Here is a 17721-nt window from a genome sequence, read left to right as displayed (position 1 = left end):
ATATCTTTTATAAGTAATTGAGTGTACGATGTTCATCTGGTGGACGAAAAAATTTGGGCGAAAAAGTCCCATAGACTTAACATTGGCATAAAATTAGTGAGATTATATCTTTGGATCAGGAGGTCACAGAGACTTGGGGGAGGGCTCATTTGACTCAGCCTATCAAGCAGCCAATAAGTACTGACATGACAACTTCATAGCTATGCCCTAGCAACCACTTACAGCACCCTAGCAACCGTAAAAGGACATTAAAAAACAATTTTAAGCACCAAAACATTGTAGAAACATGGGGTTGGGCTCTGTTGATTCAGACTGTCAAATAGTCTTTAAATACCATTCCATAAACTGTATAGTCACACCATAGCAACCAATTAGAGTACCTTAGCAACTGAATAAACTCATGAATAAGCAATTTCTCAGCACCAGAAAGTGGTATAGATATCGGCGTGGCCTCTTTTGTTTGGGCTGAAAAACTAGTCTGTAAGTATCACCATGGCGACTGTGCAGCTACACCCTAGCAACCATATAGAGAACCCTAGCAACCGTATAGCAACATAAAGAAGCCATATCTCAGCTCCACAACATCATACAGACATGGGAGTTGGCTCTCTACAATCGCGCAGAACACGGTAGTATCTGCCCAGTGCCGAGTTTTGCCACTGCAAGCACCACTCACATTTTCTTCAGGAAATGTACATTCTAGTATTGTTATTACTATTCGCCCAGACAAAACTTCGGCACGCTACTCCTCCTTCACCTTTTGTCGTAGACCCATGAATGAGGTGTCAAATCATGCGACATATTGAGGAGAGGTGTGCTATATCTTTTATAAGTAATTGAGTGTACGATGTTCGTCTGGTGGACGAAAACATTTGGGCGAAAAAATCCATAGACTTAACATTGGCACAAAATTAGTGAGATTATATCTTTGGATTAGGAGGTCACAGAGACTTGGGGGAGGGCCCTTTTGACTCGATCTATCAAGCAGCCAATAAGTACTGACATGACAACTTCATAGCTATGCCCTAGCAACCACTTACAGCACCCTAGAAACCGTAAAAGGACATTAAAAAAGCTATTATTCAGTACCAAAACATTGTAGAAACATGGGGTTGGGCTCTGTTGATTCAGACTGTCAAATAGTCTTTAAATATCATGCCATAAACTGTATGGCCACACCATAGCAACCATTTAGAGTACCTTAGCAACTGAACAAACACATGAATAAGCAATTTCTCAGCAGCAGAAAGTGGTATAGATATGGGGGTGGCCTCTCTTGTTTGGGCTGAAAAACCAGTTTGTAAGTATCACCATGGCGACTGTGCAGCTACACCCTAGCAACCACATAGAGAACCCTAGCAACCGTACAGCAACATAAAGAAGCCATATTTCAGCTCCACAACATCATACAGACATGGGAGTTGGCTCTCTACAATCGCGCAGAACACTGTATTATCTGCCCAGCGCCAAGTTTTGTCACGGCAAGCACCACTCACATTTTCTTCAGGAAATGTATATTCTAGTTATTATTATTCTTCTTAGACTAAATTTCTGAATGCATCTCCTCCTAGAGCTTTCAAGCTAGAATCACCAAACTCAGCCCAGCTGTTCAGACTGATCTCACTTAGTGTGCTATATCTTTTCTAACTGATTGGATTTATAGTTTTCATAAAACTGAAGATTAAAAATCATAAAATCCCATTGACTTACCATTACGGAATGTTCAAATGAGCCAAGACAATTCAAACTCCAACTGTCAAAATACAAATTTTAAGTTCCCAGAATCCTTTGAGACTCAATCAAGCTTCCCTTCTATGTACTATTTCTAATCCATTCAAACTCATCTATCTAATATTTCTAATCTTTCTATCTATCCTAGCAACATACTAACCATGCTAGAAACATGCTAGCGACATGCTAGTCACATGCTAGTCATGCTAGCAACATGCTAGTAACATGCTAATCATGTTAGAAACATGCTAGCGACATGCTAATCATGTTAGAAACATGCTAGTGACATGCTAACCATGCTAGAAACATGCTAGCGACATGCTAGTCACATGCTAGTCATGCTAGCAAGATGCTAGTCACTTGCTAATCATGCTAGCAACATGCTAGTAACATGCTAATCATGTTAGAAACATGCTAGCGACATGCTAGTCACATGCTAGTCATGCTAGCAAGATGCTAGTAACATGCTAATCATGCTAGCAACATGCTAGTAACATGCTAATCATGTTAGAAACATGCTAGCGACATGCTAATCATGTTAGAAACATGCTAGCGACATGCTAATCATGTTATAAACATGCTAGTCACTTGCTAGTCACTTGCTAGTCATGCTAGCAAGATGCTAGTCACTTGCTAATCATGCTAGCAACATGCTAGTAACATGCTAATCATGTTAGAAACATGCTAGCGACATGCTAGTCACTTGCTAGTCATGCTAGCAAGATGCTAGTCACTTGCTAATAATGCTAGCAACATGCTAGTGACATGCTAATCATGTTAGAAACATGGTAGCGACATGCTAGTAACATACTAATCAAGTTAGAAACATGCTAGCGACATGCTAGTCACTTGCTAATCATGCTAGCAACATGCTAGTAACATGCTAATCATGTTAAAAACATGCTAGCGACATGCTAGTCACTTGCTCATCATGCTAGCAATATGCTAGCAACATGCTAATCATGCTAATAACATGCTAATCATGCTATCAACCTTTTTCTGGTTTTTAACTTTTAAAAACTAGTAAATGAACACTTAACTAGCCTATTTCAAACTGAAAACCTTTAAACTTCAAGCTTTCACAACTACTTTAAACATTCAGGCTAGACTTTCTCAAGCCAACCTAAAGTTTGTCTCGACAAACTTTTTAATCTAGTTAACTTTACTACTAAGTTTTAACGGTTAATGTTACCTCAGACCGCCTCATGAGACTGCTCCTGAGCTAATTAACCGAACAGGGCATTTATTTATTAAATTAAATTGGAAAACCTACAAAAAAAAAATACAAAACACTACTCATCTTTGGTGACATCTAACGTTATAAATCAGTAAAAACGATGAATACAAGTAGATTTATAGCGCTTACCTTTTCCTCCGAGTCCGTCTGCTGGAAGTTGACCGTTAATGACGGGCACGCACACTCTTGCGCAGTACTCAGACAGTGACGCGCCGCGCGCTGCTGGTTTAAATGTTAATTTGTCCAGTGCCCTCTTTCAATAAATCTCATTCTCAGTCATTCACAAACATGTAATTAACAATGATCACCATTTGCTAAGCAAACTATTTATTTTTTTTGTCATTAATTTAACACACACACATAATTCATATAATAATTCATGCCATATTTTAAAATGCTTGATTAATTCAGTATATTTCCCAAAATATAGGCTATCCAAATGGTATCTTAACATGATGTAGTGCAATAATATGAAAAGTTATCATGAGACCAGCTGACCACGTCGCAACAACGTTTTTCATGGGACTAACAAGCGAAGACGTGCTCACGACGTTTCTGGTCAGCCAAGATTCTAAAAATTGGAACTTTACCACGACGTCCTCACAACGTCGCCATAAAGTAATGTCGCGCTGACCAAAGGACGACGAACTGGCGACGTCGTCACAACGTTCTGTGTTTGCTGGGGAACTATTTGCTGAAGGAACTGAGGATGACTTCACGGGCTCAGATTTGGCTGGCCAATCGGCGGAAAGGGGCGTGTCACGACCGCCCACAAGGGGAAAACGAATTTTGAAGTTGTTTATCCGTTTTCTACCCGTGAACCAAAAAAACGAAAATCGAGCCAAAATCTCATTTTTTCGTTTTTTTTGAACAAATGAAAAAACGAAAAAAAAAACTTTTCTGGTTTCTGCTTATTTAATTTAAAATTGAAAAACAAATGATCAAAACGTACACGGACCCTTTTTAAACAAAGCAGCTGTTATTTGCCATAGCGACAGCAAGTGGAGTGCCAATCAAATCAGGGTATCTTCCGATCATTCATTTTTTAATTTAATATTAAAAACAGAAAAATAAGAAAACGGTTCCTTTTTTCGTTTTTTAATTGTTCAAAAAAAACGAAAAAACAAGAATTATGCTTGATTTTCTGTTTTTATCTTCAGGGCTAGAAAATGAATAAACGACTTGAATTTTCGATCTCTGCATGTTGGACAACCAAACATTAAACCGTGCCGTCATTACTTCTCTTCTTCTACAGTTCAGCGCAGCAGAAAACAGTCCTGCTGCTACAGTTATATGCATTCTTAACGGGTTTATTGCAACTATATTTCATCACTTTCTCATCAAACAACCAGAATAACAAATGGCTAATGAATAGCCCGTACCGGGTCAGAGCCTAGACAGGGCTTACTTCTGTGTAGGCATCAATTCGGCAACCTGCGCGAGAAATATTAATTTTATTAAATATTAAAAAATTATTTTCTCATAGCTATATTAATTTATTCACATCTGCAACCACAGCTACCCCTAGCCTACATCTTTGGCACATCATCTGTTTTGTCGCTGCATGTCGCCAGGGGCTGGCGATGAGGTCACTAGTGGGCGTTCCCACTACTGGTTGCCTTGACAGCGAGTCAGGTTTCTTGCAGCTAAATTCAAACATTTTGGAGGCAAAAGACTAAATATAATCTAAATCTAAATTATATCCGTACATACAAACAAAAATGAATGAGAAACAGAGCCTACTTTCTGTTTCTATGTTTATCTCCGGCTGAGAGGAGAACGATCACATGAGCTCAACCGTCTTCTTTCCTATTGGCTGTTGCTCTCGAAAGTCGCTCTTCATTTGCATAAAGTTGAAGGATTCTGAACTTTGTCGCGTCGCTGGACACGCCCCATCCGGTCGCCAACTGTAGCTATCGCTCGCTGTCCCTCGTGTCGCAGGAAATCGCCAGCTCTCCATTGAAATTAATGGGATCGTGTCGCTTTGCCGCTGCGTGTCGCTTGTAGTGTGAACGGGGCTTAAAGATTTCACTAGTCACACGTAAATTGATTAATATAATAACCTAGGCTACTAACCGTCCTTTAATATACAGTATAGGTGTATAGCCTATTCCGCGCTCAAGCACACGTATAAAACTTGCAATGGCAAAAGTAGGCTAACGATTATGAATATCCAAGTAATAGCAAAACAGTTAACTGTAAAACGTGGTTTACAGTTAGTCGCCAAGGCAGGTGGTCCCTTCACCAGTTAAAACGATAGGGGGATGCTGGTAAGCAATAAAAGGATCCCACAAACACTCCATCCTCACCAGTGACGAAACAGTCTACGTTTGAAAATAAAGAAACAGCGAGATAACTTTCAGGTACGTTTGCAATTGTGAAAATTTATCTTCAATGAAATTGTTTAATCCAACTTTTAGCCTATGTCATTGTCATGTCACGTCATGTCACATCTTGTATTTTTGTTATGTTTTGGATTACCATAATAACTTGATTCGTTTTTTTTTTTTGGTTTTAGTTTTAGTTTTATGTAGACTAGCCCGATTCGGACGGTAATTGTTTCTCATATTGACGTCTGTAAAAATAAATTTACATATCACCTCAGTGATCAAATTCATGGATTCGGATAGCGATTTATTCACAGTGAAGGAACAATTTCTGTGATCCTATGAACGGAAACGCGCTGCTCACGTGGCCAGTCACATTATTGTCTGCTGTAAATAAAATTAATTGTATTTACAAATTTATTCTTATTGTGTAAAATGTATTATTATTATTATTGCAAGCATCTTTTATAAAATATCATCCTATGTATTATTTGATTATTTAAATCTCCCGTTTAAAAATAGGAAAATATACACACTATAGTTGTATATAATTATACGCGATATAGTTATGTATATATCTGTTTAAAATGCACATTTTAAAATTGTATTGCCACAGAATAGGGCTCTAGAATGATTTGTTTACTAAAGTAGCCTACTAAAGAGCTGTTGTTATCAGAGGTGTAAAAAGTACTCAAAACATTTTACTCAAGTGAAAGTATCTTGCCAAAAACATACTTGAGTAAAAGTAAAAAAGTACAACTTTAAATTGTACTCAAGTATTAAAAAAGTAGAAGTACTTTCTTTTCTGACATACATTCAGAAGTTTGGTTAAAGGGAGAAAACGAAACAAAATGCAATGGTACAGGTCAAACACCTGTGTGCAATAACATTAGTGCAATAACAACAATTAAAATGCAGCACAGCGGAACACCGGGAAAAAAAATACAGGGAAAGGGATTAAAAGGAAACTCCATCCTTTCCACCCTCATGCCATCCCATGTGACTTTCATTTATTAGATGAACACAAACAAAGAGTTTTAGGGGGGGAAAATCACGTGTATGACACTTCAAAAACTACACAAAGTGAATATGACAGTAACCAGGGGCGGATCTAGAAAATATTTTTTAGGGAGGCAAAGGCGTGGCACGGGGTCTATGAGGGGTGACAACACCAAAGCAAGCCCCCATCCATAGTTTTTGGGGATTGATTGTCTGACATGCACAGTTGTTCACAAATATTGCATTACCATTAAGTAATCATCTATACTGTTTAAAATGAAAAATAAATAACATTTCAATATCCTTCATGGCACCAAGTCAATACACAATATAAAAAACTTCTACAGGTTCTAAATGTTTCTGAGCTTGTATCACTAAAGAAGACATGCGGTTCTATTAATATTACATAAGCTACTTAGATGGTATAAATCATGTTTTAGTGCAAGTTTAAGAGTAACACTTTTGAATTTTCTAACATTAGAAAGAAATACAATAATATCAAAGCATTGCAACTGGATCAGTTTTGAAAACAATATTTGATTTTCTGTTATTACCAAAGGTGGGAATGTCTGTAATCACCCAGAACACACTATAAATAGTCTAGCAACACCCCAACAACTGCAAGAGCCTAGCAACCACCCAGAACATCCTAGCAACACTTTACCAAACATCTAGAACATCTAACTGACCAAACTATTTATGTTTCTTAAACAAGACTTTAAGACAAGCCAGCATAAATGTCTATCAAACTTTTCAATCTAGTTATTACGGGTATTCTTAAATACTTACACACAATTCAAATACACAGATGACTTTCCTGCCCAGTGAACACTCATGAGATCAGTAACACTTAGAAAACTCTTAGGATTCAGGAATTATCATTGCAGCTCAATGTCTTTTACAGTATATAACATAAATTAAATTACAGATAATAATAATAATTCAGCAATGAACTTTGGGGAACAGATCATTTTCATTTTACTACTGTAAAGTAATCTTGCAGTAGATGAAAAACACTAGAAAAGTTCAAATACCAAAGAATTGTATATGAACAAAATAAAAATAAGTAAATTCAGCATCCGCTGCACATTTGGTCAAATTTCATTACAGTATACAGCAGTTTCCTGTTCTCCTGACACAAGACTAGCTATAGGCAGTAATTTCTCAGTTCTGAAAACATGCAGTAGCTACACATAAAAAATGATTACAAATAAAATTTGACAGTCACACGTTTGAAGGTGTACAACATGTAGAATATGTACAATATATAGAATATGGAAATTTCCATCATCTAATGTACTGGTACTGTACTGTAATTATACTGAATGTGTAAAACCCATGTATATTATTCATTCAGCTCTCTCCTCTCTCCGTTGTTAGGATGCAGAGATTTTGATTGGTGTAATCAGTTTTGCTACCTAATGTTTAACTTACTCATTGTTAAACTTTTTGAGAAATTAGTCTTTGTTTTGAGAACTGAATTAATGGTTTGGGAAAATGGACCAACTAAAATCAGTTATATTATGTTAACAATCGAGAAAACGTCAATACAATATTCTTACCTAACTCTGCTATTAGTTTTCGTGATCGGCATCTTCTTATTGATTTCATGTTATTGTTTCGTCCCATATGGCAGAAAGGCCTCTATCCACCTTTTTCTTCAACGCGAAAGTAAGCCTATGGGTGAGACTTCCGGTTCATTAGCCGCTAGGTAAATAAGGAGAAAAATAACAACGTGCAGTAAACGGTAAAACTGTTTGCACTACAAACCAGTGTGTTCATAACTAAGATAATACATTAAAATAATATGATAAGACACAATAATTTTCAATATAAAGCAACAAAACGAACTGTTTTGTACAGCTAAAAATAGCTGGACGCGGATGAGACCGGAAGCTAGACCCATAAAATTTACAAATGGCCGCCCATTTTTACGTCAAGAAAAATTCCGTCAATATCCATATCCATGATGAAAGTGGAGCGAGCGGTCGGAGAATCGGATCACCAAACAATTGGGATGAATCTCAGACACATCCGGACAGGATTAGATTTCTCAGAGGAAACCGAGAATCAGTATCTGATTCACGAACAAATGCAAAAACAATTCGTATGGGCCGCGCTTTGTGTTTTCGACTCAAAAGAACCGGTTCATAAGAGTCATTTGTTAATGAAGCCGACTACACTGGGCGCTGCGTGCGTGCAACCATCGTGCACAGTTTAGTGAAAGACTTGTTTGTTTGTTTTTTGCCATTATTTTCCGTTAGGCTGTCATCGCCGCGGCTGAAAAGTAGCACATGAAGCACTGCTTACATTTATATTTTATTCTGTGATAATTCTGGGGTGGCAGGTGGGGTGGCATGGCTTTTTCTTAGGGTGGCAGTTGCCACCCCGTGCCACCCCGGTAGATCCGCCCCTGACAGTAACGCATGCAACCCCTGTTAATGAATCAGTGTCTTCTTAAGTGAAATGATAGGCATATGTAAGAAGGATACAAATAGGCCTACTAATATTTTAAGCTTGACCGTGTTCAAGCTTGCGTGTTCACTTTGTGTGGGTTCTGAAGTGGTTCTGTTTTGCATTATCTGACTAATAATCTTTGCTTGTGTTCATCTTAAGAAAGAAAGTCATAAACATCTGGGATGACATGAGGGTCAGTAAATGATGAGAGAATTATAATTTTTGGGTGAACTATCCCTTTGAAGAGCAAGATGTGATGCTAGGAACATATTCCACACAGAATACAAGAATGTGTTGAATTAATGAGGAGAGTCATAGAATTAAAACATACAACATTAACGCTTTGAAAGGCCACTTTTTTGTGTGTTGTCTATTCAACGTCACTGTCTGACAGGATAATTAATCTTTTAAGGGCTTTTAGAGTTTTTTTTTTTTCTCAGCAAATATTCATAAATAATTATTTGTTACTAATTAGATTAATTAATCAGCAAATCATGTAATTATTAAGATTTTTTAAAAAACTTAAAAAAAACATTGACAGTCCTGATTCCTACGCAATGTGTCATATAATGACATATTATAAATACAACTTATCCACTACCTGGTGAGAACATCACTAAACATGAATTACAATTAATTTAACAAACAATGCTTATTTACACACTTTTGGAGATTTTTAATTAATTAAGAAAATATTTCCACAAAAATATTAATGGTATTTAAATTCTCATCACTGATTTTATTTGCACTCAATCTTGTGCATTCAGCTAATATATTACACAGCTAATGGCTCTATCAAATCAGAACAGTAGTTCTCCAATACGTTACGTCAAAGATGATTTATGACCGTGATTTATGACCGGATTTATGACCGGATTTATGGGCTCCCTGTCAGCGTTGATCGACAGGTTGTCCTATGTCAAATGTATACATGGGTAGATTTCTGACCTGATTTATGGGTATATGACCCCTCTGTCACCCTGACTGTCACGTCACCGGGGTCCTGTCAGCCCTGAATGACATGACAGTAGGGGTTTGTAAATCAAAAGATCTAAACAGATGACATTTGATTTGACATTTGTTGGATTTATGAGTGGATTTACGTTGTTTTTAATCACTCACCTGGTGCCATGGGGTTTTTATGGCGTTCCTTCCTGGCCTGTAGCTAACGCTCAGTCTTGGAGGTGTTGGGCCTCTTCTTGGTTCTGGAAAAAATGGCTGAGCAAAGAATGTGTATTGCCACCTTATGTTTGTTTGATCTGTATGTTATATGTTAATGCCTAGTCAGGGGGGTCTTCCTGGTTGTGGAAAAAGTGGCTGAGTAATGGGTGATGTGGTGGCTCCTTAAGAGGACCAATGTTTGTTTGATTTGTATGGCATATGTTATTGTCTAGACACCAATTTGTTCCTACCGGCTTGTCTACATCCGCCTCTGAATAAGGAAGATTGTCAGGACATCTGCTTTTCCAGGTATGGATCAAGAAAGGTGTCGTGTCTGAGGGTAGTTCTTTGTTTTTGGGGGGATGGAAGACATCCAAACACGTGTCTAATGTCAAACCCCTAAACGGTTCAGTTCTGCTTGATCTATAGGCTAAATGTTGATAGCTAAGACATCACTGTTTTGATTGTATGAAAACTGAAACATAGAATTAAAGATTTCACCAATTGATGAAAATTTCTATATGCGTCTGAAAAAGGTGCTATGTCCGGGCATGTTTTTCTTTATCATCTCAATATGTGTATGCTAACACCTCTGTAGGATCAGAGCAACCTAATCTGCAGGTTGAATAGATAAACTTATAAGGAGGAGTCTTAAGTTAAAAATTATCCAACTATCCATTTACTTCTGACAGTGAAGGTGATTGTGGGTCTAACTGACAGCGGACGACAGTATCCTCTTTGTGCTTGTGTTAATGACTTTACAGCATTCACTCATATAGATGTGCACAGAATCATGCTTTAGTTCAGTTCAGTTCATTTTATTTATAAAGCACAATAAAACAACAATGGTTGACCATTGTGCTAAACGATATTGTTTAAATGAAAAGTACATAACATGATATGACAAGACAAACAAATAAACATTTTTAAATAAGCCCTGCTTTAGACAAAAATTGCTATAATGCATACAGAATACAGAAATCCTCCTCTTGATCTATTGTGACTGACATTTTACTAAGTCAGACGGTCAGGATTATGGATGAAAATTGTTGTGTTTTTTTCTTTCTATGATTTGTTCGTGTTCATCTATATTCACACACATTACCCAAACATTTTGTTAAATATTTTATTAAATTAAGGAAATACACATAAATACGTATATGATGAACACGAACAAATCATAGAAAGAAAAAAACACAACAATTTTCATACAGCTAAGTATCAAGCTAATTTTTTTTGGTCTGGTTTCAGAGTCGGCCTACTACAGTGAAAAACGTTGTGATTTATACAGTACGTGTCTTCAAGTAATGAGGTGTTAAACCTGTGAAACTGTAACAAACAATATTGAAAATAAACTAGAATCCAAAACTGCGAGCTTGTTTTACGTTCTGTAGATTATCTCAGTATGAAATCTCAGTTCACTTGCATTTTCAGGCTAACAGCTGAAATACAGACTTATGCTAAACCTATTTTTCAGTCCTTTAGGTTTGGTGAAATATATGTTATAAAATTCAACAACAGGCATGACAACTTTGTAAACACCTAACAACTAATATTTAAGCTAAATACATGATATTTAGAAGGAAAAAAATATATATATACTACAATATTTCAAGGGACTGTGCTGTTGAATACAGTAACTTCATGCCGCATTGTTTTAATAAAAGTGGATCAGTTATAAAGACAATCATGACAACACACAGCTGCTGTTGTGTGTGTTTCCCCAGGATCAAACCTTTTGACAGATAAATACCTAAAACATGTGTCGGTGTGCTGGTGCAGAACGTATACAACGGTCAAAAACATGCACCTTTCAATGAATTAACTACATGACATCTGTGATTTATTTATTAAAGTCATGTTTAGAGACGCGTACAAAGAAAATAGTGTTTCCACACTGTCTTCAACTTGTAATGTGCAGCTTTGTGTTCTAAATGAAATAGATGTACATGTAACAGAGAAACAGTAAGATCTGTGTGTCTCGTGGCCACTTTGTGGACAGACCAGAAAAAGCTCTACAGTACATCACAATCTCGGTTTAAACAATCTCTTGTAGAAGGACTATCCTTTTATTTTCTTATAATGTATTTGTTCATATTTTCCGGCAAACACTCGCGACATGATTGACCAGATTCTGAGAATAGTCTTCATCTAAAAACAATGAAAAAGTATAGAGTGGTATCAGCTAGCGGGGTAGGCCATCAAAATCAGCATTAAAACTTTAACAAATTTAGAAGAGAGGATTTCAGTATTAGGTATTTGTTATACTGATACATATTTCTGTTGCGCAAACATATTTCCTGTATAAACGACTATGTCTATAACCTTTTCAAAGGGAATGTAGTATAATGTCATGGTTCTTAATTGCAGTCACATTACCTAGGCTTTAATCTCAAGCGGAAATGTTGAAACGAGTACGACAAATAAAATGTGCACATCTGAACAAGAGCTCTAGATGTAGTGGCGTAAGAAAAAAGTAATTTAAAACAACATTTACAAAATATACCCAGTTGATCATGATCAATATACCTTTTCAAGACTGTGTACGACCTCAAACTTTACTGAATGTGTAGCTTTGAGCACAATGGTAAGATATGTCAATTCAGTCGTAAGTGTAAAACAGCACGCCTTAATTTTTGTGTCGATACTTAATGGGGTATCACATCAAATAGATGAATAATCGTCCTAAAAAGAAATACCGACTTAGTCAAACACTCTCAAGAAATGTTCTTAATTTTCATTTATTTCTATAAACACTGAATGCTGATGGCTCTCAGAGAGAGAAGGCCTCACCTACAGTACAGTCATAGTAGTGACATATACAGTCCAACAAACTAAATGTGAGCCGTGTCGTCCATAATCCTGACCGTCTGACTTAGTAAAATGTCAGTCACAATAGATCAAGAGGAGGATTTCTGTATTCTGTATGCATTATAGCAATTTTTCTTAAATGTATACATTTTTGCATTTTGTAATTCAATGATTTTTAGTCAATTTGCTTTGCGCAAAGATAATTCCTATGTAAAGATTATATTTGAATTCTTTCTATGACCTTTACAAAAACGTGGAACATCATAGTTCTCAAAATATGTTTGCATTACATCAAATAAATATGACAGAAGTGGAGAAACAAAAATGTTTAGCAGATTGTAGATGCTTACGTACACCTGAGATGTCACTTTATTTAAGTCAAAGAAGATGGTGACAGTGACTGATGACATTCTTTAATGTTTAATGTCGTTGTGTTGAAAAAGATTCGGTGGACAAACACCTCGAGGGAAATAATTTGAAATGGAGGTTTGTCAAAATAATAAAAAGTTTGGTCAAATGTTCAATCATTTTCTTAAATGAATAAGTATGTGCTTGTCATGCTCTCTTTCCTCTCTTTTAAAGACAATAGACAGCATGACTTGCTTTAGTGACAATGTGTTTGAAACTTTTTAAACATGTTTAAAACCGTAGGTGTAATTGTATTACTGAGGAGTTTTAAGTGAAATGTATATTTGTTCTTTTACAGTACACATACTATCTACGGGCTAGATTAAAATGAAAACATTTATTAAATAACAACAATAAAAAGTAAAAACAACATATTTGCTCATACTTAAAATTTAGTATACTCAGATTTGTGTGTGTGTGTGTGTGTGTGTGTGTGTGAGAGAGAGAGAGAGAGAGAGATAGTCCAAATAATCAGCCAAAGTGTTGATTATTTGTCTAAAGCAGGGCTTATTTAAAAATGTTTATTTGTTTGTCTTGTCATATCATGTTATGTACTTTTCATTTAAACAATATCGTTTAGCACAATGGTCAACCATTGTTGTTTTATTGTGCTTTATAAATAAAATGAACTGAACTGAACTAAAGCATGATTCTGTGCACATCTATATGAGTGAATGCTGTAAAGTCATTAACACAAGCACAAAGAGGATACTGTCGTCCGCTGTCAGTTAGACCCACAATCACCTTCACTGTCAGAAGTAAATGGATAGTTGGATAATTTTTAACTTAAGACTCCTCCTTATAAGTTTATCTATTCAACCTGCAGATTAGGTTGCTCTGATCCTACAGAGGTGTTAGCATACACATATTGAGATGATAAAGAAAAACATGCCCGGACATAGCACCTTTTCAGACGCATATAGAAATTTTCATCAATTGGTGAAATCTTTAATTCTATGTTTCAGTTTTCATACAATCAAAACAGTGATGTCTTAGCTATCAACATTTAGCCTATAGATCAAGCAGAACTGAACCGTTTAGGGGTTTGACATTAGACACGTGTTTGGATGTCTTCCATCCCCCCAAAAACAAAGAACTACCCTCAGACACGACACCTTTCTTGATCCATACCTGGAAAAGCAGATGTCCTGACAATCTTCCTTATTCAGAGGCGGATGTAGACAAGCCGGTAGGAACAAATTGGTGTCTAGACAATAACATATGCCATACAAATCAAACAAACATTGGTCCTCTTAAGGAGCCACCACATCACCCATTACTCAGCCACTTTTTCCACAACCAGGAAGACCCCCCTGACTAGGCATTAACATATAACATACAGATCAAACAAACATAAGGTGGCAATACACATTCTTTGCTCAGCCATTTTTTCCAGAACCAAGAAGAGGCCCAACACCTCCAAGACTGAGCGTTAGCTACAGGCCAGGAAGGAACGCCATAAAAACCCCATGGCACCAGGTGAGTGATTAAAAACAACGTAAATCCACTCATAAATCCAACAAATGTCAAATCAAATGTCATCTGTTTAGATCTTTTGATTTACAAACCCCTACTGTCATGTCATTCAGGGCTGACAGGACCCCGGTGACGTGACAGTCAGGGTGACAGAGGGGTCATATACCCATAAATCAGGTCAGAAATCTACCCATGTATACATTTGACATAGGACAACCTGTCGATCAACGCTGACAGGGAGCCCATAAATCCGGTCATAAATCCGGTCATAATGTGTGCTTGATGCATGAAACAATGATCATTGGTTCTCACATCAGGCACGCACGTTTGAGCTTCTGTTTACCATATTTAATGTGCATAAGGTAAAATAAAAATGTAATGTACTTTTCAAGATGAAATAAAATTGTAAGGCGTAAAAAGTACTGTTTTTTCTTCAGAAATGTAATCAAGTAAAAGTACAAGTAGTCAGTTTAAATTGTACTTGAATAAAGTACAAATCCCCCAAAATAATACTTAAGTAAAGTAATCAAGTAAAATTACTCAAGTATTTTACACCTCTGGTTGTTATAAACCTGACAATCTGTTAAACAAGATGAGCATTTGCATTTTTATGTAATCATACTCAGGAAGGCTGGATATTTATGTGGCACTTAGTTGCTAGATGTTCTCCCAGCTGAATCTTTTCAAAATTTCTTGCTTTTTCATCCCTTTGTTGGCACCGTGCCATACTCTTTGATACCTGTAGCAGGCATCAAATTTGAAATGAGCTCATTTAGTGGATAAAAGTGTAAAATTTCTCTGTTTAAACATTTGTTATGTTCTCTATGTTCTATTGTGAATAAAATGTTGGCTCATGTGATTTGAAAGTCTTTTAGTTTTCATTTTATTCAAATTTAAAAAAACATCCCAACATTTCCGGAATTCGGGTTGTATATCACACACCCCTACGACAAACTAACGAACGACAAAATTATTTTGTCTAAGAGGTAAATCCAGCTATTCTGTTTATTAACAGCAAGTATAGAAACAGGACAAGACACTAGAAAACAGCCAAGGAAACCAGAACAAAGCACATATACAAACTACTACTACTATGAGAGGACAAGACCTGACCAGGAACAAGGGAAACACAGAGCATTAAAGACATTAAGAATAATATGACTAACAAAAAACAGTTGAGAACAATCAGGCAGTGGGGAAAAGGAAACAGGAATACAAACTCAAGACTGAACTAAGAATCACAAAACAAAAGCACAATTTGTGAGAGAATGTTACCATTATGTGCTGATATTAAGAAAAAGGCACTCTTGTGTGATTTTGCTAATTAATCCTTTACCAATGACTTACCTAGACCAGTTATACAACTTTTTGTTTTGCTTTTGTTTCTTTGAATTTGTTTTTGAGTTGTGAATTTAAATGAAATAAAATCATAATACTTACAATAACTCCAAAATGTTTTGCTAAAGAACTCAACAGCACTGTTTAATTACACACAATATCATTCATTTTCTTTCTTTTTGTGTTTCAGTATGACAGCTGAAATAAAACTGTTCCAATTATCTGAGTAAGTGTTTTAAAATCTAGTCTCTGTTCACAGAATATTGCTGTTTTTTATATTTGTTTATGATTGATTTTCTTATTCTATATCTTTACACTCACAGTGTTGAGGATTTGCAGTCTGTGGAGACAGTTGTTGGGCCTCTAAATGAGGGAATTGTTTCTATCTCCAACATCTGCATGTCTCTCTTGGATGCACAAGTTGATCCCACCACTGACACATGCTCCAATTATGAACAAATCAGAGGACATATTGAGCACGCTGAGCGATACCTGAAAGAATCAGAGACAACAATTAAAGAAAAACTGGGATATTTGGATGAATGGATGGAGCGACTTACTATAGAAAAGGGAAATGTTGAGCAGCAGAATAAGGAAAAATGTATGGCCAAAGATAAATTACATATTGAGAAGAAATCAGCTGAAGAATCATTAAAGGCGTCTGAAGCGGCATTGAAGCAGGCCCAAAAAAATGTAGAATTAACAAAACATACATTAAAAAAAGAGAAAGGCAGGCAGGGGACAGGTGGATGGGTAGCAGCTGCAGGAGCATGTGTTACTCTGATACCAATTGCTGGATGGATTGCAGGTGAGAAATTTTCTACTTCTGATCACTGCTACAATCCCTACCATTTATCATCATCCTAAAGAGCACACCTAATCATCTATTATGGCTGATGTGATTTCTTGCTTTCCTTTAGGTCCAGTAATTTTCTATAGTGGAGTAAATACAATAGTGGATGCTTCAAAGGCTATCAGGGATGCTGAAGATGGGCTTAAAGAAAATGAGTGTCAGGTGAATGAGAACAGCATGAAAGTGACTAATTACCGATCCAGGATCTCTAGCATACAGACTGAGATTAAAGAGACTGATAAATTGCTGAATAAAATTCAGAGTGAGATTGAAGAGGTGAAGCAGCATCTAGAGGCACAGCTGCATTTCAAGAAGTGGTCAGAAGAGCTGTAAATCTACTGAGTGTTCTTAGTGGAAGAGTCACTGTACTGGAGAGACAAACTCAACATTTCATCTTCTGCCAGCCTGTTATAAATGCTATGGAAGATGTGGTGAAGGCGGCAGGAAATATTGCAGAGAATCAGTTCCTTTACAGTCAGGGTGTATCTGGCCTCATAAATACTTTGAGGAAGAATATTGGAGGAGTGCTTGCTTTATGCAGCTCCCCCAGTAATTCTGAATATGATTGCTATTACTGAACTAACTGAAGAAACAAATGTTTAGTTGTTCACAGTTTTAATGTGTATTTTATTTTTAACAAATACATTTCTACAATAAATAAAAAGTGAATATGGGGAAATGTGGTATTATTTGTAGTTTGGTAATTTGTAGTTTGTCCATTAATTGCTGCACATTAAAGTAGGTGACAAATTGTTTTCAAATATGCTTTTATAATGTTGCTGTAACTGTAAGTTGAACTTTGTTTGCAGAAACCATAATTAAGTTGATCATCTTTTTAAGAGTGTGTAATTTTTGTATTTAACCTAAATGCACACAAGTGGCTCATTTGAACATGAACTTGACAATGAGGGCTAGAAAAAGTC

The 17721-nt window shown here is 36.4% G+C and overlaps 1 pseudogene; it reads left to right on the top strand.

Annotated features, from left to right (window-relative positions):
• The window catches only part of LOC131522454 (uncharacterized), a 48961-nt pseudogene extending 31585 nt beyond the window's left edge, over nucleotides 1-17376 (top strand).
• Nucleotides 17377-17721: the final 345 nt, after the last annotated feature.

Source organism: Onychostoma macrolepis, chromosome 16 (assembly GCF_012432095.1).
Source record: "Onychostoma macrolepis isolate SWU-2019 chromosome 16, ASM1243209v1, whole genome shotgun sequence".
In the NCBI taxonomy this organism is placed as follows: Eukaryota; Metazoa; Chordata; class Actinopteri; order Cypriniformes; family Cyprinidae; genus Onychostoma; species Onychostoma macrolepis.
This window is presented reverse-complemented; position numbering and strand designations above follow the sequence as displayed.